Genomic DNA, 6,176 nt, shown 5'->3' on the forward strand with positions numbered 1-6,176 from the left:
TAAAACTACTCTATAAGTATACATATTTATATTGTGTATATAATAAATTATATATAAAAATTAGCTATGAACTTTAATAAAGTATTATTCATTTCTTAAATACATTATACTGAAATAAATAAGTTTTTAGTGTATAATAGCATATGTATTTTAATTTATAATATAATTCGGTAACCAACCAATATATATTATGTTTAATGTTTATCGATTATTTGTTCACGCACAATATTCGTATACACGAAAAATAACTATCAAATACTTTTAATTCAGATAATTTCAATTTACACTAATAAATAAATTGTATACATATATATTATACTAACTTACACATTTTGACACAGAATTTTTCATTTATCCCTGTTTCCTATTTAGTATTCTTTTGTCCATAATTAAGAATGGCGATGTCCGAATTAAGACACCGAATGCACATGCAAGAAGTAGAAAAAAAAATCAAACTATTGCAGATGAATTGGTTCATAAAGAACTACGAAGAAGCAATTGAAAATTCAGATAAACCAAAACCAACTGTTTCAATCCAATCGACCAAACTTATCGATGAGATACGAGGAATGAGAACCCTAATTAAAGATATTAATGCTAAGCTAGAGGAGTACCAAAAGGAAATAAATAAGAAAGCATTCGAAAAACTAAACGAAAATGCATCAGGACGTTTTGAAACAGAAATTTCATACATGTACTCTGTACCACCCGATATCAAACATCAATTGTATAACGGTAAAAAATATAAATTTACAAATATATACTGATATGTTACCGTTATCTTTATATGTATTCTGTATACCTTTATATTTTTACTGATGTATCCGTACCAATTCCCTCCTTTTACCCGAAAGTGGCCATATCGGCTCCAATCATCAGCCAGTGGTATGGACGTATGCCCCTATTGGAATTTTTTATTGGTGATGTATTAATCAAGGTTATAGGCTGATTCCCCACGATATTTTGTGGTGTTATATACAATATTTAAATAGCCCCTTTCACCTAAATTGAGCACTAGATACGCCAAATTGATATCACCTAATATTTTTACAATATCAAGAGGATTTAAAGGTTTCGGGACTATTGGAAGAATAATAAGTTATTCGGAAATCAGATATTGGGTTTCGATACATGTATTCTGATCTACTTTACATTGTTTATAAATAAACTTATGAATTTAATTAGTTCAATTTACAGTTGAAATGACTTAGCTTTTCTCAGTTGATTTTAAAAAAGTCCATCAAGTTAAAAACATTTTGAAAATTTTTCGTTTTTACGTAAATATTACTATATTAGATATTCAATTGGTATACAATATAAAAAAATATATTTGTTAAATTATTAATTTAAGATGAGAATAGTTTAAATTAATAAATATTAGTAAAGTAAGGGATATATATATATATATATATATTAGTAAGGGATAGGGTATATACAGTGTAGGTATATAATGATAAAAGTTCAATAAAATTGTTTTTTACAATTTATAAATTAGAAACTAGAAAAACACATTCACTCTTTATGTGATTTACATACTAGTTAAAAAATAGATAACTTTTTTTAAACTGAGTTAGGTTAATATTTTTTCTCATATTAACTTTTAACTTGTCGAGTTAAATTTATAATTTGTTAACTGTTAACTTTTAACTTAGGTATCGATCTTGTATCTTCTTAACTTACTTAACTTGAGTTAATTATTTTAATTAATTTGCTCAACTTTAAATTTAACGGATATACCTAATATGAGTTATGCACTAGCTTTTTTTTTTTTACTTAGGGTAACAACAAGACTAAAATAATTTTTTAGAAGGAACTAAAAGCGTTCCGGATAAACATTGTTGTTTACAAAAATTACACCTATACATATTTTTGATATTATGTACAATTTTAAAACATGATATATTATACTATGTACCTATCTACTTATCTAGCAAAATATATTTATGTATACATATTATGTAGGTATAAGCAGGAACGAAGAAGGCCGATATCGTTATTTGAAAACAAGAAATACATTTTCACCGGACGAAAAATATAGAATATGTCCTACACAAAACTATAAATACGGATGGAATTTTAATAAAATGAGTCTCAGTATAGTACCAAGGCATGGTAGAAAACAAGTACTAAAGAAAGCGATGTATAGTATCCACGGTTTTACTCTAAATAATAAGCATCCGACGCAAAGACCTCCGAATTCACCTGGGAATTTGGAAATAGAGTCCTTATGAAAATAAAAGACAGCAATACAATTTGATTGAATACTTTTATAGTTTTATAAATAAGCATTATAAATACTAATTTAAATTACGGAACAAAATAATTTTAGTAAATTTGCTATAATTCAAAAAAATATTAATAGGTAGGTAGGTAGGTAGGTACCTAAAATTGTAGCTTTTCGTAATTAATTAAACAAGTAAATCATGGTAGTAAGTATAATTATTTTCTTTTAACTAGATACTATAAAAATTTCAAAAATCTCTACTCAATTTTAAGCTATTTGTATGTAATTTATATAAGACGAAATCTATTAACACATTTTAGTATTTTACAGCACTTTGATAGTATCTACTAATAAAAAAAATAATTATTAATAATAATATAAAACAATTACAAAATGTCTTTATAAATATACCTAACCCCTAAGGTTTTACACAATGATGCAGATTTATATGAAATTATTCAATAATAATGTTCAGTCATCGGCCAAGTTGCTGTTATATACTAAAATGCATAATTTTGTTAGTCTACACTTCTATAGTTATTATAGCACTCTGGCTTGTTAAACAATTTTGATACTTAAAACTATAGTTTTGTGACAATTATAATAATTGTTAAGATTGTTATTGTTTAATATTATCTGAAATGAGGTAGAAACTAACATAGAAGAAATCAAAATAAGTCATATTATTTTATATTTCATAATTTAATAATAGTTACATATTAATAATGATGACAATGTATAATAAATAGGTAATAATGAAATACATAGATTTTACAATGATACTCATATTATTTTATAATATGAAAATATGTACATAGTAAACGTCATACAAACAACATATTTTATTAAAATGAATATAATATATTATAAACCTAGTGGCGGCTAGGTGATAACTGATAGATACCTACACTAAAACTAGGAGACAATGATTTTTATCAAGTATGTTAAAAAATAAAATATTTATAACAATTGTTTTTAAAGAAATATCAATTGGAATTTTTTCTATTTTTATACCTATTAAAATTAAATTAAAAACCATAATAAATTACCTATATTTTAGATGAACAGTGAAATACCAAATACCTACATATTTATTTAAAGAACAATAATCATTCAATTTAAAAAGATTATTGTAATATACTTGATCATTATACCTTTGTTATTAAGGTATATAGTTGTGTAGTTATATCAAAGATATGTATACAACATAAGCTTAGATGTTGTGATGCCTCTAGTATTTAGTTTAAAATTATCATTTATATAGATGAAAATTCAAGTTCACAATTTTAATGAAAAGAATTGTTTTTATTCCAAAATATCAAAAGTTTGACCTTATTGAGGGTTTAAATTATTTTAAGTCTAATTTTATAACAATGGTTTTTAATTATATTAGACTCACAAGTCACAGCCCATTGTATTAATTATTTAGTTTTTGAGACAAGTTTCAAGAAAAACACAGTTTAAGAAGATATTTTTCTACATTATGCAAAATATAAAAGCGGTTCGATAAAAAGGTACTTTATTAAAAATGGACCAATTTTTGATTAATTTATTAATATTAATATTATTTAGTAATATTTACATTTATTTTATTCACTTCGTACAGTTAAATTTTACAATGTTTTTTCTTTTATTAAAGGAATATCACAACTGAATTTTGAAGCACATATGAAAATTGGTTTAAAATCACTGCTTTGTTTATTGTATAATGGAAATTGAATTAATAATCTACAATTAGCAAGTATAGAATTTACAAAATTATGGTTTAATACATTGTACAATGGAGATAATTTTATATTTAGCTTAGCTACCTTCAATAATAATAAAAAAAAATTTGTACATTATGATTAAATAACATTTAACAAATTCAAGGGTTTGCTTGACATATATTTAATACCCACATAGTCAAATTTAATTTATAATTATAATAGTTATACGATAGAATATACATTAGTACATGTTATATAATATATTATTTAGTATAAAGTATACACAATGGTTCAGAACTGGTTTTGTGGAATTAAGTGAATGTGTTTTGTTAATATTAAAAATTGTATGTAAAATGTGATGTATGTAATTTTATTATATTATGCAATTAAAAAAAATATTTAAGTACTACAGTAAATTCCCGTTACAACAAAAAATCCCGTTATAACGAAAGTTATAGAAGTCTCCTGCCGAAAATCAGGGCTTACAAAACTTTTATTAGAATTTTCATCACAACAAAATTTCCATTAAAGCGAAAAAAAAAATTCGGTCCCATGAAGTTCTTTATAACAGGATTTTATTGTATTATATTTTATAGTTTTGTTCTGTAAAAATCTTATATAATTTTGAGTGTTCTGTTATTCTGAAAAGGTTAAAAACTACTGGGATAATAAAATAAATTATTTATCTCATAATATGGTATGCTAATTTTTTTTTTTACACCTTCTCAAACTTAAACATTCAATTGTAACTTGACCATTTCAATATTTTATAATACTATTCTCCTAAGCAATAACAATTTTAACAGCATAAAAATATATTATTAGTATTATTATCATTATCAATAATTATAAATAATTGCATGTTCATTAATATGTTAATTACTTATTATTATTAATATTAATAGTAGTTGAAATAATAATAAATAAATAAATATAAACATTAACTATAGTCTTCATTGAGTATGGTGATGTTAAGTATGAGAATAATTGTTTCAATCAAAAAATTCTGATATCTGTGCCAAATGCCAATTAATTCATTTTAGTAAGAAAAATAAATAAATATTGGACTATTATTGGACAATAATTTGAAAAGTTAAATTAATTGTCTTAAGATAATAAATTAAAAATATAGTAGTGCGGTGGTAATCCGAAGGGAATTGGTGAAAGGGGTTATTCAGATTACCAATTTGTTTAGGTTACCTATTACCAAATGGCCTAATAGGCCCATTTTCATGTTCATTTTTCAACAAAAATGAAATCACTATAAATTAACGATCATTTTAGTCTATAAAGTATGATACGCAACTAACAATCATTATCGACTTAAAAAATCTTAACGACGCACATGTGTGATATGCAGTCGTAATAATCATTATGATTATTATTTTATTGGTCTATATCAGGGGTCACCAACTAATTTCTAAAGAGGTCCGTTTTAAAACTTACCATACTGGCCGTGGGCACTAACAGTTTTGATAATTTATACACGTTAATAAATACATTTTTTTTTAATTAGTATTTATATTGATTTATTTATGCATTTATTCAATAAAAATTAATTTAATTTTTTTGTTGTTATAATATAAATTTTATATGACATACTTATAATTTTTATTTATTTATATTATACAAATTTTAAAATCTACTCCCGGATAAGGGTCTGTAAAAAAAGTGTTCTCGGTCCAGATGCAGACCGCGGTCCGCCAGTTGATGACCCCTGGTTTATATAAATACAATAATAGAACGATGGTGATGTACATTTGGAGCCATTCGGATAACCGCGATTACTATATATTACTAAATATTGGTAAGGTTTTTTTATATATGTAACTAATAAAAAAGTAATTTTCTATTTATAAAAAAAAATTGTACATCACTTTTATAGCAATTATTTTAACAAAAATATATGGTTAAGTAATTTATTGATTATTTACCCCCCCCCTTAATGGTGGACCTCTCACTACATTATTTCGCAGTATTGATATTCAGTTAACCAAAAAAATTTACTAATTGTATATTTGTATATAATAATATTACAGATTGTAAATATACATTGTTTAAATAATAATAATAAAAAGAAGTAATTTATTTGATAAAGGGGCACAAGATCTAAACATTAAAGTTAGCGTTTAAGAGAAATACAAAATTACAATAATCTTTAAAAAACCACATATAATAGTATTCATACATACTAACAGACTAAATCAAATTTAGAGATTTGTCTAAATGAATTTAAGTCAATA

This window comes from Rhopalosiphum maidis, chromosome 2 (genome assembly GCF_003676215.2).
Source record: "Rhopalosiphum maidis isolate BTI-1 chromosome 2, ASM367621v3, whole genome shotgun sequence".
Taxonomy (NCBI): Eukaryota; Metazoa; Arthropoda; class Insecta; order Hemiptera; family Aphididae; genus Rhopalosiphum; species Rhopalosiphum maidis.